At 34.5% G+C, this 20,624-nt stretch overlaps 1 protein-coding gene across 8 annotated transcripts in view; it reads right to left on the reverse strand.

The window, feature by feature from the left end:
* Positions 1-19,401, reverse strand: part of MEF2C (myocyte enhancer factor 2C) — a 122,626-nt gene extending 103,225 nt beyond the window's left edge. For 5 of the 8 annotated variants that reach the window (XM_032205438.1, XM_032205441.1, XM_032205439.1 and 2 more), the window contains exon 1: positions 19,169-19,399. The gene's annotated coding sequence lies outside the window, so the exon portion shown is untranslated. Of the gene's footprint in view, positions 1-13,215; positions 13,342-19,168 lie in introns of those variants that run through there. The other 3 variants (XM_032205442.1, XM_032205436.1, XM_032205437.1) reach the window with 3 other exon arrangements.
* Between the last annotated feature and the right edge of the window lie 1,223 nt (positions 19,402-20,624).

Genomic DNA, 20,624 nt, shown 5'->3' on the forward strand with positions numbered 1-20,624 from the left:
GTTACTTTGTGCACCAAAACTCATTAATCTTGGTGAGTAGCATTGTATGCCAAAACAGCAAATTTACATTTTCATAACATGATCTTTATCTTGTTTTGATATAAACTGGAAGAAACTTTCTGCTCTGAGGTTGCTGTGTTGAATTAGGCATTTTCCTTAATGTTCTCTGCTTTATACTGAAAACTTGGCACCTCAGGATGTCAGGAAATTCACTGAACATATTTGGTGAATATTCTAACATAGAACAGATTCTCCTGAGCTAAGTAGGCTTCTGTAAAAGAGCAGAAAGTCTTAAGGAGATAGTATCATTAATAGTAACATCAGTTACTAGTAACATCAGTTCAGCTTAGGAGAAATGGTTTTCACAGGATGGCTTCTCAGACTCTAACAAGTCAGAATATAGACTGTAACAGTATGCTTATGTACAGATTTTGTTAAGAAAATAAGCAAAGAAACCAACACCATGCAATCTCTAACCTCTCAGATAGACCTTCCACTATCACCAGGCCTTACAGCATGAAAGAACAGATTTCTCAGAAAAGTGTATTTAAATGATCTGAGCATTTTTGAATTTGCTGAAAAGATTCTTCAGTGCCATTATATAACAGTGGGTAGGAAAACATTAGCTTAATATAATGCTGAAATAGCTACACACATAGCTGTTTCATAATTTACTGAGAAGCTATTGCATACAGCACTTCTGGCTGAAAGCTGTAGTGGGTCTAATCTTTTTGGTGATATGGTCTGAAAGATCAGCTTGCTACAGTTGTGTTCATCTATTTATTTATTTATTTTGCTGTTGGTAGTTTTATTTATTTATTTTTTAAATACAAATAATGTACAATCTTTTTTTTTTTGCCCATGAACTGTCTTCTGTTCCTAGGAAGTATGCTTTAAGTACAGGAGAGGAAAAATGCTTTGCCTTTCATACCCTGGATATACTCCACAAAATTTGAGCAAATATTGAAGGCTTGAAAATGATCTTCTTGCCAAAAGATAAACTGAAAAATTTCTTTAACATCTGTTTTACCGGCTTGTAATGAACTGTTTCTCTTCTCAGCTCCAGAAATGCCCTAAATCTTCTTGTTCAACATAATGGCAAGATCCTTTGCTGCTTGAGGTATTCAGTGGTCTGGCTATGCATGACATTAATTGTGTTGAAAAGTACCGAAAAGACCTTCTGAGTAAGTTTTTGTGCACTAGGTATATATATATAAAATATATATATATATATATTGTGCACTAATTATATATATATATAATATAATATATATACACTTTTTTTTTTTTTTTTTTCCAGAACTGGTGTTCTGTCTCCTACTAATTCCTTGTCAAAGAAACATAAAGAAAGTAGATTTATATTGTGGATTGCAATTTATATTCCTAATTCTGATGGAGAGCTTCCATTTTGTTCCATCAGATGGGCACTTTCTATATAGCAGGAATATGAACAAACATAGAGCTGTAACGTGTTATATTTTCCACTATTTACTATTCATATTTTAACAGTTAAGTTTTCAAACAAACTAAAAGGCAGTTATGGGTCTGGAATCAATAAAGCTATCTGTCTATTTTCACATTTTTTAGCTAACAAAAAATTGGAACAGTGTATTTGAAAACTTAATAACTCTGCCAATTTAAAAAAAAAAAAAAAGAAAAAAGAAGATAACTTAAGAAGTGTTATTATGAAAAGGCTGCTTTGTCTTTAGCCATTGTAACAGCAGAGTTAATTTCTCTGAATACTGTGAACAGTAAACTACAAAATACAACATTTTCCTAATAAATAAATAAATAAATAAAAATAAAAATAGGGTCTGTATTTTTGTCAAGGACAAATTGTAAGAGAAACGGAAAGACATAATAGAATTAACCAGAGGATTGTTTAATGACATTTTTGTTTGTTGAATGTAGTGACCCGGCTCAAAATGAAGGATTGGGAGATATCTACTATGGTATGCAACTTCTATTTATGAGATCTATGCTAGTGAAGAATGGATAGAAGAGAACAGCCAAATCCATGTTCTGTTAAGTGTGAATAGTCAACTCCGACTCTAACCAGACAGTCCCCTTCTCTTTTAGATCATGGATAAGTATAATTTATTTTTGAGTAAATGCATTGGTCCCATATCCTGGAGCAAACAGATAAAAATGGTTAGGGTTCTGTTTAAGAAGAATAAATTTCGCAAACAGTGCCTTCACTAGTGATGGTACTAGCCCAAGATAATTAAGCTGTCATTATTAGTGAAGAGCCCTACTGCATGAGCAATACATTTATGGGACAAGGTCACTTCAAAAAAATAGGTTGTGTCTGTTTGTGAAAGACCCACATCTAGGCTGATAAAACGAAAAAAAACGACTCATACCACTATGAGGGGTGGTTCCCCCATTGGAAACGCTACTGGCAAGGTACTGGAAAAGTGTTTTCAAGTCCAAAAGCCCATTTTGTTCATACCTTGAGAACAGAAAGGAAGTGTAATTTTTTTAGTGTTGATTTTACCTTAATTTCCAATGTATAATCATAAAACAAACTAATATCTCTCTTGATATTTTTCAGTTAGAAAACAAAAAAATATAAATGTGTAGGACTTACCAGTTTATTCTACATATCTGTTTGTACAGATATCTTTACCCTACCACTTAAGTGTTTATTAAAATTTATGAATATTTATTACCTAAATATTATTGGGAGCCTGAAAATACTATTCTTTATTCAATACATATGAAAGTAATGGAAATACAAAGCTAAGTGATCTACTCTATGTTAACTAATGTAGAAAAGCAGCTCTCAGCCTTTTTTTTTTTTTTATGCTAATCACCTCATCACCTTTTTTTTTTAAAAGATGGACATTGTCAGCTATGTATGAGAAAACAAACAAACAAAAACAAACAAACAACAACAACAACAACAACAAAAAAACAACAATAAAGCACTTAAATTTCTTCTGTAATACATCTACAGCTAAGACCAGTAGTGATGCCTGTACGCTCAGTGTGATGCTCTGACACCTATAAATGAAGAGAGTTCTACGTAAGTCCTCAGACTTAGAATTTATCATGTTTTGTCCAACCTGGATGTATGTAAATTTATTCTTTTTTTTTACCGTATCAGGTTCTCAGCAGGATCATGGAGCACCAATCACACAGATTTGAGATTCCTGTTCTTAGCATTTGGATCTAAAAGGAATATATTGCTATTCTGGCCTGTAGTTCAGTTTATACATTCTTTGTTTGTTTGTTTAACAAAGTATAATACATATACTGAATTTTACAGGAAAATGCTTTGAAAAAAATCATAAGGTATATACTAGTTGACAGAATGAAGGGGTATTTCATTCAGTCTTTGGCATTCTTCCTGTCACTTCATAGAAATGTCAATTCTTGTGACATATCATATCAAAAATCTACGTGTTTAGAAATGTATTAATTTTTCCTTTTCACTTTACATAGGCCAAACTACCAATTTCTAGAGTCTAATTAGCAGCCTGGCAGACAGGAAGCATAAGAAATCATCTGAGGACCCTACTTCCTCTTATCATTCATTTTATGTATCACACATTATGTCTGATAATTGATCTACTGAAAATGCTTGTCTGGTGGAGATAAATATATTAACAATTCCTGTCAAAAAACAAAACAAAACAAAACAAAAAAAACAACAAAACAAAACAAAACAAAACAAAAAACAGACTAATTTAAAAAGTAATTAGTATTGCAGAAATCCTAGAAAGATCTAGCTTGTAACAAAAAATAAAATTAAAGATATAGTAATGGAAACTGGAGCTTACAGCCCTTTCTAATCCAACTCGTCTACAAACTAAAAAAGATATGTTTGGGATGCTTGTATATATATTTAATTCACATACTGGCATACACAAAGAAATAGAAAAGTATATATATATAAAAAAAAAAACAAACAAATAACCATAATACAGAAGAACTGAAGTCTAGAGCAGTAACAGAAGAAAAACTTTCACTTTACATATGCAAATAAAGAGCACTGTGTGTTTATGGACTGATTATTTTTATGATATCTAACTATGAAGAGACATTTTGACAGTTTTATTTACATTCTAAGGTATACCCAGAGGCAAGCATATACTTTTTGAAAACCATATATATTTGTATATAAAGCACACGTGTACATATGTACATAACTCAGCACACATGTACATATGTACGTAACTCTCTATATACATGTACACATGCATAAATATATGTACATGATCACAGGAAGTGATTTTACAGAAAAACCACAAACCTAGCTAACATGGCAGCCTTCCACTGTACAGTATATCTGGATGGGACTTTTAAATATATCCAATCAAGAACATAAGTCTGAAATGATTTGAGAAACAAAAATATGATACCCAGAATTCAAAGGTTTAGGTATATAAAAAAAATCCCCACTATGATATAGTGTTTAAAAAGACATCCTAAAAATACAGATAACATTTCTTTAAATATATTTCATTTATGTAGCTACTTCAAATTCAGCCAAATCACTAAGCTTATTATATTGGTCTTAGATTTTGGGGAATTTATGGAGATCTTCACTGTCAAAGAATTACTTTTTAATTTTTTAGTTGTTGATAAAGAAAAACCCAAAACAACTCAGAGACATCAACACCTCTGAACAAAGTACAATTTAATAATAGATGTTAGATTGTTAAGGATGAATCTCATAGGATTACAGGCTACATCAGTTTGTAAAACTAATTCTATTCATTAATAAACATTTCATGTGCCCATACATATTTAATGTCACCAGTTTTTTAACAGCTCAGGCTGTAACCTTCGTAGCCCAGTGTGGAATTTATTATTGTCATCCCTGCCCTTAGAGGGACAGAGGCAGAAGGCAGCGAAGTAGTAAGGTAAAGTTGTGTTTATAAAATTTGAGCTGTTGATTTATTTTCCACTATCAAAGAAATAAAGGGAAAACCCCATCACATCATAAACAGTATTATATTGGTTAGACATCTTTCATGAAGTTTTATTAAGACACTGACTCTTCCTACTGAACACTGAGAAGAACTGCAAGACATTCTTGATAGCAAAAGGACCTGTGTTTCTCTTCCACCATCATCATTGTTTATCCTGGTTTGTTCACACCATTAATTCTTTGAGGCAGAGGCTGTCCATTCACATGTGTTTGCACTATATGGTCCTAAATCTGTTAGAACTTGTAGCTGTTAACACAACAATACAAGGTAACAATAACAATGTTTAAAGATTTTTTTTTATTATTATTTTATTTTTATTTTTTATTCTATCTCCTCAAACTCTTACTGGACAAGTACTTTGCACTAGAAGGAACTCACACTCCTTTATCCAATATCCTTTTGTGTTCTTTGTATGCTTGCAGGATGATTAAGATGTTTCATCTTAATTTCATTTTCAATGTTGAGCAATATTTGTAAATTGCAATATAAAATTTAAAAGAAACACTATAGTATTTTTCTAACTAAAAGTTACAGCATTTGTTACAGAATGGCCAGGAGTGATTTCCACCACTTGAAACAGAGGTCTGCTGACTTACTTTGATGATTTGCTATACAAATTATTGGAAACATTGGAAAATCTATGTTTTACAAAGTAGGCATTAAAAAGAAGCTAAGATATTAAACAAATTCCCTGTTTAATTTGATGTAGAGTAGCCTGGATAAACCCCTATGACTGAACAATCGGTAAAAAAAAAAAAAAAAAAAAAGATCAAATTTATTCTCAGTTACTTTTTAGAAAAGAGATCCTGTATAAGTGACTACAGCAGCATGTTCTGTCACATTCTTTCCATAAACTGAGCCCTGTCAGTGACAGCAAAACAGATTGTGTGCATCTGCTGGGAATGGGCCAGATGACAGTGGAAGAAATACACATGGATACCTTGGCACAACAACTAAAGAAGTGGAAGAAAAATGGACAGAAAGAAGCAGAAAGTTCTAAACTTTAATTAAAATAGGCTCTCTAGCAAAAGTGAAGTTATCTACAAGTCTGCTGCAGACTGCTTTGCTTTACACTACTACTTTCCAAAAGTAACTACATATTTATACTATGCATTGTCTTGTTTACTCCCCATGGTATTCATATGGCCACCATTCCCACACTGTCTGGGCCTCATAGAATTTGCCTCAGAAAATCCTCATTCTATAGACACAAAACTGATGCACCAACAAAGTGAAATCCTCATAGTCATCTAAATAGCTTCTGAAGAAAAGTTCAGTCTACACTGCCCAAATGCATGCTGCCATCCTAAACATTAGAATATCCTTCCTGTGTTTAGTTCTGCTTTCAGACAAAAATGTGGTTATACCTAAAATTAATATTAAGCAAACACCCTTCTAGTACTCTAGCATTACAGCACTAGTGTATCCGACAAGTTAAATTGGCAAAGTCAGCTTTGCTACTGCTGCTTGTAGCCTCTTAAGTTTTACTATTGAGTATATGGATTGAGAGCCCAAGATGTCTACAAATGATCAATTTTTTACAGTCTTCAACACAAAACTTCTACAGCAAAATAGTAATTGTATATTGTCAAATATAAAGAGCACCTGATCTTCACTGATAGTTGAAAAACACTCCCAGACATTGACTCGTCATGGCTGCAGAACCACATGCTTATGTTCAGGAATGAATTCAGGAATCTGCTGAGTCTTTAAAATAAATCTTTTATTTCATGTGGAAAGTAACTTATCCCGTTTCTTTTTTGGCTTTATCAACTGACAAACAGAAGAAACATGGAAACATTTTTTCTTCTAAAAAAAAAAAAAAAAAAAAAAAAAAAAAAAAAAAAGAAACCAGGACATACAAACTCTACCGACTTTACACTGATGTTTTACACACAGTTTTGCCTTATATATCAGGAATAAGATATGACTGCCAGATGAGTAAAGATTAGTATAGCACCTAATGGTCCAAGCAGCTAACATTATCTACTTAGAGCATCTGGAAGCCTCATGAGGCCAGCAGTTACAGTCTGTTATATATTCCATATGCAGTGACTATCTAATATGCTGATGGTATTTCAGAATCACATCAGCAAAATGACATAAATTATTATTTATAAAAATCATATATATCATAGATCATATATTTAACATCCAGACGAGAGAAGCTAACATATAGAAGCTAACATACTTGCCTAGCCTCAGAGAAGCCCTAGAACAGCCTATAAGGCCCCTCCATGTTCTACCTCATTTCAGGATATGTGAATGGCAGCCACCCATGGATTTTCTTTAATCCCTAGATGAGGATGAAAAACTGCCTAAATCTGTTTATAATGTTTTTGATCCAAGGAGTGGTAGATCTCTACATACTCTCATGACTATGAGTATATTTTGTCTGGAACAAAATATAAGGAGATCTTTTGAAATGCTGTTCAAATGGTACCCTTTTTTTCTAACAAGTTTGGCAAAAGTGTCAGAGTGGAATTGAGAAAATGAGGTGGATGTTAATTAACAATGTTAATAATTCTGTACATAGAGCAGTTTTTAGTAGGTCATCAAGTCAGTGGTGTTATACTACATGAACAAAGAATTTAGTTTCATATATTGTTACATCTGTAATATTGCTAATCAAACATTAATATGTGTAGATATAAGTTCTCTTTGCATTCATGAAATCAGAATTTCCCAATTATGGTGGAAAGAAAATAAAAAAACAAACAAACAAACAAAACCCCCCCACATTTTTACAATTTATAAGCTGTTTCAAGCTCTTGGATAAATACTAGTGAAGACTGAATATCAGCACAACGTTTAACCAGAGTTGTTATTCTTTTTCATTTATTCAAACATAATAATGCGGTCAGGAAGTCAGGTTTGGATTCACACCCACATATTCAACAGTCACATTAACTGTCCAAGAAATTGGCTGAAGAGGCATGTATGCTAGGCCACAAGGTCCTAAAGGACCACCCAAGCGTCACTGAAGATGACTGACAACAGGCACATAATGGCTATTTTTGAAATGTTTGTTCTCATAAAAGTATATTAAAACATTCTTAGATACCCTGAGCAATGTATCTTACACTGACTCCGTACTTCCTGTCTCAAACAACTTACAATCAATGCATTACCTACCTATAAAATGTTCATTGTCTCCGCATTTAAGCACCTCTTCGTGTTTCTAATTCCTATCCAAGATTTCAGAGCTTTGCTAGACGTGGTATGGCTCCATTCAAGAAAGACTCGGAAGAATAAGACCACTAAAGGGTATGGAAGACTGGCGCAGAAGTATTTATAAAAGAAGCAGTTTCATATATTTAGATGAATATATTTGTAAATGCAAAGATCAACAGGGCACTTTCTTCCTCTTCTATTGTACTTCATAAAGTAAAATCAAACTTCTCAGATAATGCAATGGAAGACATTGCATGGAAATTAGCTTTTTAAACTAGTTTGAATCTATATTACAGGCTAGAAACATAGAAAGACTTATTTTTTGAGTAAGAGATATAAAAAAACGCAAGAGAACAACTCAACAGCTAAGGAACTATGGCGTTACAGTGAAATATGACTCAATTACAGCCCTTCATTTGATGAATATTTAATTATCTATACAAAAATGGCATAGACTTACATAGGGAAACCGAGAGTAGCTTTCTCGCAGAATTCTCTATAGTCAACTGATTAAGGACCATTCCAGAAAGAAGGAGCTGTATTTTCTGTGAACTGCTCCAAATTAAGGGTATGAAGTAATTTAAATCAGGTTTCTCAGATCCTTAGTTTGTGCAGTAAAAGTTAAACCAGCGCTTATACAGAATTTATAGACTTAATCTGGGGATGTGGACTCCAGCAGAAATTGGGATACATTGCAAACTAAAACTTAAATTCCCATTTTTTCGTGCTGTTCTAAGTCACTTCTAATCCATGCACATACACTCCAGCATCCCGAACAGATTTTAGCTTCTACAGCATCTCAGTAAAGTTTCCAATTTTCATCTGTTTTGTCCTTGGAGAACTGAGACACTGCATATCAGACTTTCACAAAGCAGGTTTGCAGCTGCATTTTGAATTGCATTCTAAATGTAAAAAAGGTTAGGTTCTACAATCTCTAAGTTTTTGAGTCCCTTTCTTACAATGCATGCTTCAGACTGTTGACTAGCTTCTGCTCATTATTTGCAAACTTTTATTTCTTGCTTCTGTTACCTCAGATGAAGTACATATATCTTTCATGAATTATATGTTCTAGATATACAATATATATATATATTAAATACCCTTTAATTATTCTGTTGTGTAATTCATACTGAAGGATTCCACTTCCCAATCTTCTTGAAAATCATCACCGATGGGTTTCATGTGGCACTGCAATTTATTATATTCAAGAACACTGTTTAAAATTTGGAGCACACTACAGAACTGAATTTACTGTGGTTACTTCGTTAATACAAAACCTCTATTCTGAGAAATCTAATTTAGATCACCATGCATTCAAAGTGTTCTGTATGCAGGCATGATAATGAATTTAACCATTCTGCTTTTAAGATTACCGTTTAAACCAAAAAACTAACATATGAAAATAGAATGTTGCTCATTCTTTTTTTTTTTTTTTTTTTTTTTTTGCAAGTATCAGCAGGGGAATTTCACAAAACTATGAACTTACAGATTTTCTTGAGCTTTTCAAGAGGCCTTTTTGAAATAGCTACCTTGTATTTTGAACTTATATCTATCAAATATGGAAGCTCTATTTTTAGGATGATGTTTAAATTACAGAGCAATCTTCTGATCCATTAGTGGAACAGCTTCCTCCTTCCAATCACATCTGGAAAACAGTAGAGTGAAAGGAGAGAACAAATACTTTCTTCCTGACCATCCTCAAAATTAGTTTTTATCAGAAATCTGGAGAAGTGCTATTCCATGTCCTGTTTGGTGTAGTCAAGAAATTTGGTCTCACGACAGGTTTCTCTTTAATCTCCTATAGAAAAATGTGGTAGAACATAGTGCTACTGCTTTACAGACAACATTTAGTGACTTGTAACAGAAGACAGCGCCAGAAAATCACCACTTGTCCAAACTCATGACAAGTACTACTCTTCAAAACAGACCAGAATATCTTTCTTTCATGTCACGCCTCTTTGGTGCATCAGATATTGCTTCATATTGTTATTCAGATTAAAAATAAATTAAAAAAAAATAATAAAAAAGTAGTCTACTTCGATTGAAACATCCTGGTGTGATGACTGAAGTATTTTTCCACAGCATTAAAAGAAGGAAAAAAAAATCCTAAAAGCTTTAAAACACCTTGCAAAAATACCATTTTTTCTATTTCTTTCTTTGTCATAAGGATTTGCATTATTGCTTTTAACAACCATATCCTATCCCTGAATCCTTTTATTTATTTATTTATTTATTTATTTAAATATGAAATTCCAGAGATCATCAGTAAGGATGCAATCAAGTTGACTATTCTGCTGGTCACCAAAATATGTAATACGGAGCTTACAACAAATATCTACTTGAAGCAGAACGGAACTAAATGCAATGTTCTGGGTGGGGATTTAAGTACTGGAACTTGTACTGAAGATAGATCCTCATTTTGCATTATCAATATCAACTTTTGGAAAAAACATGAAAATATCACTGCAGATGTCAACTCCTATACCAAAAGAAAACAAAGAAGAATACTGTTTCTGAGCTATGCATAAACTTCTTTATATATATAGATATATATATTTATTGCAGCATTAACAGTAAAACAGAAGCTCTAGATCCATAGCTGGAATAAATCTATTGTTACTCCAGTGAAGATATGCAGCTTTCTACCGACCCAAGGATATAGGTAGGCAGTCTCAATTTCTGTACATGTAATCACGGGCAGTTTTGCTTTAATTAGGTAACATGCCAATCATTTCATCATGTTTCCTTTTGAGAAAAATATGGAATATTATTTTCCAATTAATAAACATTTTAAAATCAATTGAAAATTATTTCAAATTGCTACCAACGCATCACATGTAAATAAAAGTACTAGTAATCCAACAAGCTTGGGCTATATTTTTAGTGTCTGCTCCGAAGAACTTTAATGAAATTCTGCTTCATTCTATTTAATTTTAAATGTGCATGCCAGTGCATAGGCTCTTACTAACATTTATGGTCATATTTCTGATCTCTAAAAATTTATGTATGTGTGCTTTGGATAAAGTTGTGCATTCTGTATACCACTGAAAGAATGCATTCCCTGCCTCAGTATTCTGACATATAAAAATGTGTCATGTAGAAGTCTGGGTAAGTATGCAGTTTCACACTTATTTCATACATTGCAGTGGAGTAATAAGTTGGCTTTTTCGTGTTCTGGTGCTATATCAATTCCTTATCTACACCCTATACACACAGAGAAGATAAAAGAAAGAACGCTGCTTTGATATTTGGAGGGTAGAAAAGTTCTCATCAAATACTGATTCAAAATCAGTTTCTTTTATGTATAAAACACATTTAAAGAAGTATTATTTTGTTAAGACTGTTGTCCTGCGTCTGCAGCAATTAAGTATTACTCATAACAAGACAAATTCTACATACTTCAGTAGGAAATTTGTTTGAAGTCTCCAAGATTAAGGTTTTAAGTACAACTACTGTGGATTGTCCACTCTCCTCCACATCTTTCCAAATAGTCCATTGCCACATCCTTCCTCATCTTCCTAAAAGCCTTCCTTTATGCTGTTTCTCCTACTTCTCCTATTCAGTACAGACAGAAGTTACATTCAGGACACAGATGGACGGAGATAAAGCAGGCCTGAGCAAAAGCGAACAGAACATACTGTCTCCTGCTGGTTTCACAGAATATTCTCCAACTGTACTAACTTTTTCTACTGAGTGCCCAGGCATTCCCGAGGGTTACTGCAACCAGAGGGGAGTTCCTGGCAGCATATGTCACAAGATAAAATTCCTGGATGAAAGGGATAGAAGGGCCAGCTCTACAAGAGGACCACAGAACCTCAGTGTCCTGTTGTTTCTCTACAGCTCCCCTCCTCCACCATCTTTAGGGACCCAACTCCAAGAAAATGATTTAAAATAGTCTCTACTGAGAACTCCATATGGAATTTTTAAATGAAAAGTGACGTCCTCCAGTATTTTGTGCTGGTGGATACATTCCAGAACATTTTAATTTCTGTGATGATCCTTCGGTAACTAATTTATTTAGATTAAAATAATGCAGTATTTTGAATATGATGTCATATCACAATGTACTTGTCAGTAAGAGGAAGATTTTATTAGAAATCAAATAAATAACACATACTATGTTACTTGTTACTTATATCACTAGAAGTAAAGTTTCACGTGGACAACATTATATTTACTTTCGCGGATGTGTTTTATAAACAATTTCACAATCCTCCCTTGTCCTTTGTACAGATTTTGCTAACAGCTATTGATTGACTACTTAAAAGTAAATAGTAAAATTTAGCTGAGCATGGGCTCGAAAAATGGCATGGTCCCGGTGACTATAAAAGCAACCATAAATAAAGTTATTTCTAATTCAGTTTATTTAAGTGTATATTTTGTAATTATAGGACAAGAGAGGAAAGACAGTAATCGCAGAGGTGAATTCTTTCAATGGGAAATGATTAACAATAATTTTCATGATAATCTTTACTGAAACAATTATACAGTTGGAAAAAAAATAATAATAATAAAAAAAAAGAACCAGGAAAGACCTGTTAGGTTGGAATCCAAGTCCCGTATCAGTAGTGCTTTGTAACCTGGGAAAATGAGGCAGAAGAGCTTTATGCCATCTGTTCAGTTCCATCCCTAATCTGCGTGTTGCCTTATGGTTACCTTAAATTAAGGCAGTAGATACTGACTTTCCAGGACCTGCTGCATTGGCCAGGATCTCTGAAGATTTCTCTGCTCGAACTCTTGAAGCCCTCCACAGTCAGGAAGGTGGCAGATGGCAGAGATAAGTACTTCTACCCTGCTGAAACAGGTGACAGCTAAATCACCTTCTTCAGCAAATTGCAAAAGGAGCAGCCTAGGCTAGAGACCTGGCTTTCGAGAGAGTTTATTCCATGTGATATAAAAATTAACAGTTCTCAAATATTTTATCCAGACCAGTTTCTAAATAAGTCAGATAATGTATTTCTAGAATTTCCTAGGATTTATTTCTGTAATCTAAACATATTTAGCTGTCAAACAAACAAAAATCCCACAAAACAAAAACCAAATCCAATAAAACAAATAAACAAGAAAAGGAAAAACAACATTAACAACAAACAAAACCCACCTCAATGGAGTCCTGTTTAGCTGTATTTCGGAGTAATGAGTAACAGTACTACACTTCTTAAACATTCTTCTCAATGCTTCCTTCTATTTCTCTTTCAAATTTACTTTCTCTTTGCAAGTGAAGAAGCAATGTAACTATATGAGAAAATGACAAAATTCTATCACTTTTGCATTTTAACTTTACTTGCTGAATAATAGATGGCTTTTTCATACTTTGAAATACTTTCAAGATACATGGAACTTTAAAGGCTAGGACACTATTCAATGTTTACTGACAGATCCCAGAATTGCCTCTTTGCAGTTTAGAACTAATGGGGAAGCAATGTAATACAATCAGGGTTGATGGCAGAACATAACGCTAAAAAATACATTTTTTTTTACATATTTTAAAAATAATACTGATTCTGCATGTCTAAATTTAACTTGCCGTACTCGCTAGTTAGTGAATTACTAGTTACTTATAGTTATAATAATTAGTTATTCACTGAAGTTACGCACCACAGGCACCTAACTCCGCATGTTCATTGAGAAGACACAGATTTTCATTACCTTTATTAACTGGTAAACTTACGGTTTTTGATTGCAAAATCACTTTCTTTTCTTTGAATTTTGCTTAGTAGAACAAGTATCTTGCAAATTCACAGCTTTTCTTGAAATTCTTTGAATAACAAGCTATATTTCGAATGTCATCATTAAATTGATCTCATACTTTACATAAAACTGCGTGACATTAAAATGTGCCAAAGTGCTCTCAGCTTTAGCTGCTGCTTTATCATTGTAAGACAGTACCTGACAGTTCAAATATACAGCTGGGCCCCATAAGTTATATTTTGTCACACTGATGCTGGGTAACTTTTTGAAAATTATACCCTCCTGTCAAAGAAATAAAATATGACACTGTTGTATGATATCAATCTAATATAATTGTTTTTTTTTTTTTTTTTTTTTTTTTTTAGGTATTCATAAGTTATATGGCCAGACTAAACTTGTAAGAAAGGACAGTATATTTCAGTCTTTAGCACTCCAAGCTCTGTTTCAATATTTTACACACACAAATTCCTTTTCAAAGGTACTGGTCATCCACATCTAGAAACAAAACTATGAAGTGAGCGTTTCACAGATTGGGAAACTGGCCTAATGCAGTATTTTTTCTAATACAACATTGAAATAACCAGGAACAATTACAAAATGCGACAACTTAACAATTCTTTAAGGACTATATTAAGCAAACATGTCTCAGACTGGTCTTTTTTCTTTTCCATTTTATTTGGCTGTGAGGTAGTTCAGAATATTTCAAACATTTCTATAACTGCAGTTATTGCCTATTACCAGGGGCTTACTTTTGGAAATATTATGCTACGAAAACTTTTTAAATTTCCATTTGAGCCCCATAATATGGTCGTTGAGAAGTTACTGTAATGCATATGGGAAACAAAAGGAGAAAAGGAAAATATATTCGTATGTATATGTATGATATAATCTACAGCTAGACAAAGCAAGAATCAAGGAAAATAAAAATGTGCTTTTAGGGTCCATTAAGATGAAACGTCTCAATTTACAGGAGTTTCCTGTCTGATTATAATAACACATACAAAATTAAATGCATAAATATTAATTTTATGTATCACATAAGATGAAGGCAATGAAAAAAACAATGTTTACATTTATGGTTGACTCATTAGTGTTTTATTATGTGAAACACTAGGAGGCATCAGTTGGGTGAAAAAAAAAGAGTAGGTTTTTTTTTTTTTTTTTAATGCTAAGAAATTAACATAGAAGTAATCAGCTTGCAAGTTTCATATGTCCAAATGCTAAAGGCTGTACATTATAATTAAATCATGCAAATAGCCAAAACTCTCCATTGTCCCGGACATATCACAGACATAGTTAATAATACATGGACAACATTTTATTTCTTAACTATTTTCAAACCAATCTACTGCGTTCACATGTGCAACACAAAGTATAGTTTTACTTTATATTCAGTATTTTAAAAATAACAGAATAAACACAAAGTAAGATGACTTGCTTGTATTCCTCAATATTATACTTTTTGGTAAATCTGCAAAGAACTGACATCTTGTACGTACTCTCCTCTGCACATAAGCTCTTAACAGGGTAAATGCTGTGAATTTAGTGTAGTCCCAAGCACTTTAAGAACTTTTAATTGCTACCTCAAGATATCATCTAGGCAAAAATGATTTTAAAAATCCCAGAACAATCATCTCCTATATTATATTTCCTCAGAACAGTGAATAAACAGAACTTTTAAAATTTTGTGTAACAATGCCACAAGTTGCTATACCTTTTACGATCAAGTAATACAAAACCAGTAAGGTCAAAACTGATTTTTACTTCCTTCTAATTGCATTAACAATGACTAAGCAAGAGAATTATAGTTGTCTTATAGAATAATCAATTGAAATTGAAGTGTGTCTTGCCATGCTGCAGCAATCAGCCTTTATCTCTGCCCAATCAAAATGACATGTGAACTGCCTAATCCTTCTTTTGTAAGGCACGTAAGACTTTGTTGTCACTGTTGGTTTTGTGAATCGCTTCTATAAGCTGGTCTGATTTCCTAAAGATGACAGATCCCGGTGAATAGACAAGCTCTGCTGCACTGCAGTCAATGAGAGGGTGAGATTAAGGTGGAGGACTAAAGACACTAGCTTTTAATCACCTGTCCACATGTAACATTGTGCACCAGTTCTGAGAAAATTACCTTAAAGCTGGACACAAGACCAAAACAATTCCTATACTTAAGGAAAACAGAAAATCAGGATTTTTTTTTTTTACAGTTTTTCTTTTGCACAACCAGTGCAAGAAACCTGAATTGTTCTTCTAAGCCCATTTTGCTTCTGAAATAAGATGCAAAACTGTATTTTAAGACTTCTCAAATACCAGAATTATATCCTTACTCTTAAGGCTGAAGTCTTCTAGCTGTTTGCAATTACACAGATAATTCTTAGTATATTATGTCTCAGTTGCTACAGAGCCTAAGTATGGGCATAGAAAAATTTCCCTGTTGAAATCAAATACCAAGATTTTAAAAGTTCAAAATACATCACAAATATAACTGCTTTGGTTATTCTTCAAAATGCTGAAGAAGAGAGTATAAACTTGAAATTATACGACAACTATATATGCTTATCTTTATAATATGTGTTTTCAAAAGAACACCATCACATTATATATATGATTTTTAGAAAATGTGTGTAATTTAGAATAATGATGTCCAACAGGTAAAATGGAGTCTACGTATCAAAAAAAAAAAAAAAAAAAGAAAAAAAAAAGCTTTTTTTTTCTTTCAAACACCTGATACTTGCTTATGACTGCTAGCTCAATGAGATGTAGAAATACTACTTAGTTGTCTCTGAAGATGAACTGAACTATTTTGCTGAACAAGAAATTAACCTGCGATAAAGAAAAGTAAAATTAAAATAAATGAAGACGGAAAAAGTATTCAATTCACAACTGCTGCTTAATTCTTTATCTTCTATAAAGATACATTTATCTACTAAATAATGAGTATCAAAATCTTTCAGAGGTAACTTTTAGAAAAAGCTTAAGAAAGCCTCATTTTCTTTGTCTGCAATGCTTTATATATCTCAGAAAGCACAGCTGTTTAAGATAAGTATCTGTTTTTTTTTGTTGTTGTTGTTGCTTTTTTTTTTTTTTTTTATACATGTTGCAGACATGCAAATAAAGAGAGATATTAAAATAGTATGAAATTTCAAGAACATTTTTCTGACCCTGTCATTAAAGAAAATTCACGGCATTCTTGTGAATTTTCTTTTGACACTCCAATATTGGAAGCTGAGAAACATAATGCTAAAATATTTAATCTCACACACATTATTTAATACCTCTTTCTATAAGGCTCTTAAGACTAAGTTTCTTTTTTTCTTGGTCAAGTAAACTTAAGAGGATTCAAACATATCTGATTCCCAAATTCATTTACAGGACATCAAAAGTGGCATTCTGTTCATCTTTTTCCAAAGAGAGCTATGGGACAGGCAAGAGCTTTAAGTATTTTAGGGACCTGACCCTGCAAAATATTTTTTATGTAACTTCTTCATTTTCACACAAGTTGTCTCAGCTTTATCAGTGGGACAAGCTGTGTAAGTACTTTTTGCAGGAAAGGTTTTCATAGTCAGGTCCCCACATTACCTTCTGATACTAGCTACATAAGGTATATCAGTATATATACTGATAATATAAAATAAATATAAGTATAATAAGTATATTAATATAAGTATAATAAATATAAATTAAATATATAAACAAGTTTTTAAACTAAAAAGATGTATACTACGAGGAACATGGAAGCCACAAATTAAGGGCCATTCACTCAAATTCATCCCTAAAGAAATTTTCCATTACTTCCAAAGGGACTTAAGTGTTAGCAGAGACTTCAGAATTAGACCCAATATGAACTATGTATTCATTAATATAGAAAGAATAATATAATAGGTGTTTTAATAAAATTGATAAGGACAGAAACTCTTGTGATTATTTTTTTCTGACTTGGGGTTAGGGTCCTAAAATCATGCAACAAAAATAATTTACGAAATAACGAATCCCAAAGTGGCCAATTGCATTTAGTGTTTAAACTGGAAATCCATATGTAATACAGAGGTTAAAACTGGTTCACAGGTGGTTTTATTTCCATGCCCTGCCAAGCCTCTAGGGATTAGAGTTATTATACTCCATATTAACAGTAGTTTTCAACCACAATACCCTGGAAAGTGCCAGTAAAAAAGAAAACTAGTCACATTTACATCTAAAATATTTGGTTTAGCATCCATCCTGTAGTTCTTTTAAAGTAAAGATATGAAACTAGGGCATTTGCCATTAAGCTGATCAACGGATATGTGCTATGAAAATGCATTCTGTGTCAAGACAATTCTTTTCTGATCACCAGTAAAACACAGGCAAATTGTATTTTTCTACTAATTCTCTTAAATATTTTTTCTTAAGTTGTGTATAACACTATCTGATTTTAGGATACAGGTATTTTCTAATAATAATTATTACAGACAATAAAGAAAATAGAACTCTTCTAACTCTTCTGTAACAGACAATGCTTAAGTTCCCACAATAATTCATTACGTTTTATTTGGATTTTTTTTTCCCTTGAGAAAATTCATGATTAATTTATCCTTCTTTTGCTTTTCAGGCTGACATAAGGTCACACTAAGTTTCATGGAAAATGCTAAGTATTATAGTTACATAATGTACCAATAGCCTTACAAGTCTCTTATTTACATTAAACTTTATCTTAGCCTATAAGTACATCAACTAGAATAGCCAGTTTTGTGACTCCCCTGTATTCAAAAATACAAGAATTACTGAAAGTACTATGTAAAGACTAAAACATACTATTCCCAAAGAGGTTCGCTGGCTATGACTTATGTACCCACATCGATGCAAGGGGTCTCTCCATCTCAAACTTAAGTACTCACAGGAAAGATGCACAAACTTAAACAGTTGCAAGCATGCATTACCTAAACTCAAGAACTGAAGAGCCTATGATGCAATGAAGTTCAAGAGCGTTTCCCTCAAACTGGATTGTTTCCTTAGTCTGAAAAATCAGGGTGCAAGCACTACAAGGTCATAGCATTTGGTGAACTATTAAAACAAAACAAGCTTCAAACACTTCACGGTATCAAACATAGAAATGACATAAACTAACTTCATCAAAGTTATGACATGGACAAAGACAAGTCTGCAGTAATTTGAATAGCCAGTGATTTAACTATATTACTTGTCTGAAAAGTTACTTGTAAGCAATTGACAGAACAATCATACTCTTAAAAAGTCTGCAGGCAACCTCACTCCCAGTCTGCATGCACTGACTGACACATTCTTCAAAGGCAATAGTAAACGTACGTAGGGCTTCTGCCCTATGCCCCGTCTATTTTATTCCGACGCTGAATTTCACATGTACTTACATGATAAACATTTAGCTGTTTGGGTGATCAGACTAGTCCTGGAGATATTTTCCTTTCATAGGAAAGAGCAAAAATCCCCTTACTTCTTCCAGCCTTAAATATTCGCCACCTGGTTCAACATGCAGCCTCCTTGAATCACACACACAACCTTCGAAGTCAATCCAATAAGGAGCCAGAAGACGTCTGGTGTGTGTGTGTGTGTGTGTGTGTGTGTGTGTGTGTGTGTGTGCGCGCGCGTGTGCGTGTGCGCGCGTGTGTGCGTGTGTGCAGCGTGGAGGAGGAGAAAGTGGCTGAGCTGCTGGTCGGATTAAAAGTAACCGGACTCGTCCCGAGAGCGTCCAGGAAGGAAGTGACAGCAGGCGAATGGGAAAAGCCGAGCAGCTCACAGCCTTTGTAACATCGCGGAGGGGAAGGGGGAGGCAAGGAAGGGATTCAAACTACACGCCTGACGAGGTGTCTGTCCTTGTGTGCTGCTCTCCCTCTTCCTCCCTTTTCTTCTCCGCGTCTCTATCTCTCTCTCTCTCCCACAATCCCAACCGAGTGACTCTCTCCTCCCGAGCTGGAGAAATAATCAGTTTCACTCTTGCAAAAAGGGGGCGGGATCAGATCCCGAAAGCGTTTTAATAAAACAAACATAGAGCAGCGGCAGCAGCAGCAACTCCTTTCCTTGCCCCTCTAGTCTAAACTAGATTGATAAATTACTCCACTACACTACTTTAATTATGTATATGGTATGCAGAATAAATCACTGAACATCAGCACCTCAATCAAGCACTTTTTAAATGATAATTGCATCTTGGGCGAATCAATCTTTCCATTCCTGACATTTTGCTAATTTTAGTTTTACGGTGGGGGTAATGGCATATGCCACACGCAAACCTAATGACAATCCTTTATTATACCGCGCCACGACAACGCGGCGAGCCAGTGCATATTTTCCCCCTTCTGGCGAGGTACAGTAGCGTGAGGGCGCAGATCCCTGCGAGGAACCAGGGGAGTGGTGGTGGGGAAACACATCCCGGGGCCGCTCCGAAAGCGGCAGCGCAAACGCTGCGCACGCCGAGTTTGCGGCGAGCCAGGCGAGGGGCTGGGAACATCCTCCCCCCCCTCCCTCCCTCCCCCCGGCACGTCCGAGCCCTGCGAGCGGACAGGGACGGCCGTGCGAGGCCGGCGAGGAGCTTTTCGGGAGGGGACGGCGCTGTCAGGGGGGCAGCAGAGCCTCATCCATCGCCGCTGTCACCAGCCGGCTCCTGCAGCGCCCCGGGGACGCCGCTTTGCGCCCCCGCTGCGCTTCGTGTCCCGTCCCCTGCTCCTTGCCTGCCGGGGCTCCTTCTCCGGAGCCCTCTGTCTGCAAAGCCACACAAAAGTCCTCGGGCTCCGCACCCGGCCCCGGGCGCGGAGCTGAAGCGGTGGCGAAGTTTGGGGCAGCATCCCTCAGCCTTAAAACCCTGCTCTC

This window comes from Aythya fuligula, chromosome Z, assembly GCF_009819795.1.
Source record: "Aythya fuligula isolate bAytFul2 chromosome Z, bAytFul2.pri, whole genome shotgun sequence".
In the NCBI taxonomy this organism is placed as follows: domain Eukaryota; kingdom Metazoa; phylum Chordata; class Aves; order Anseriformes; family Anatidae; genus Aythya; species Aythya fuligula.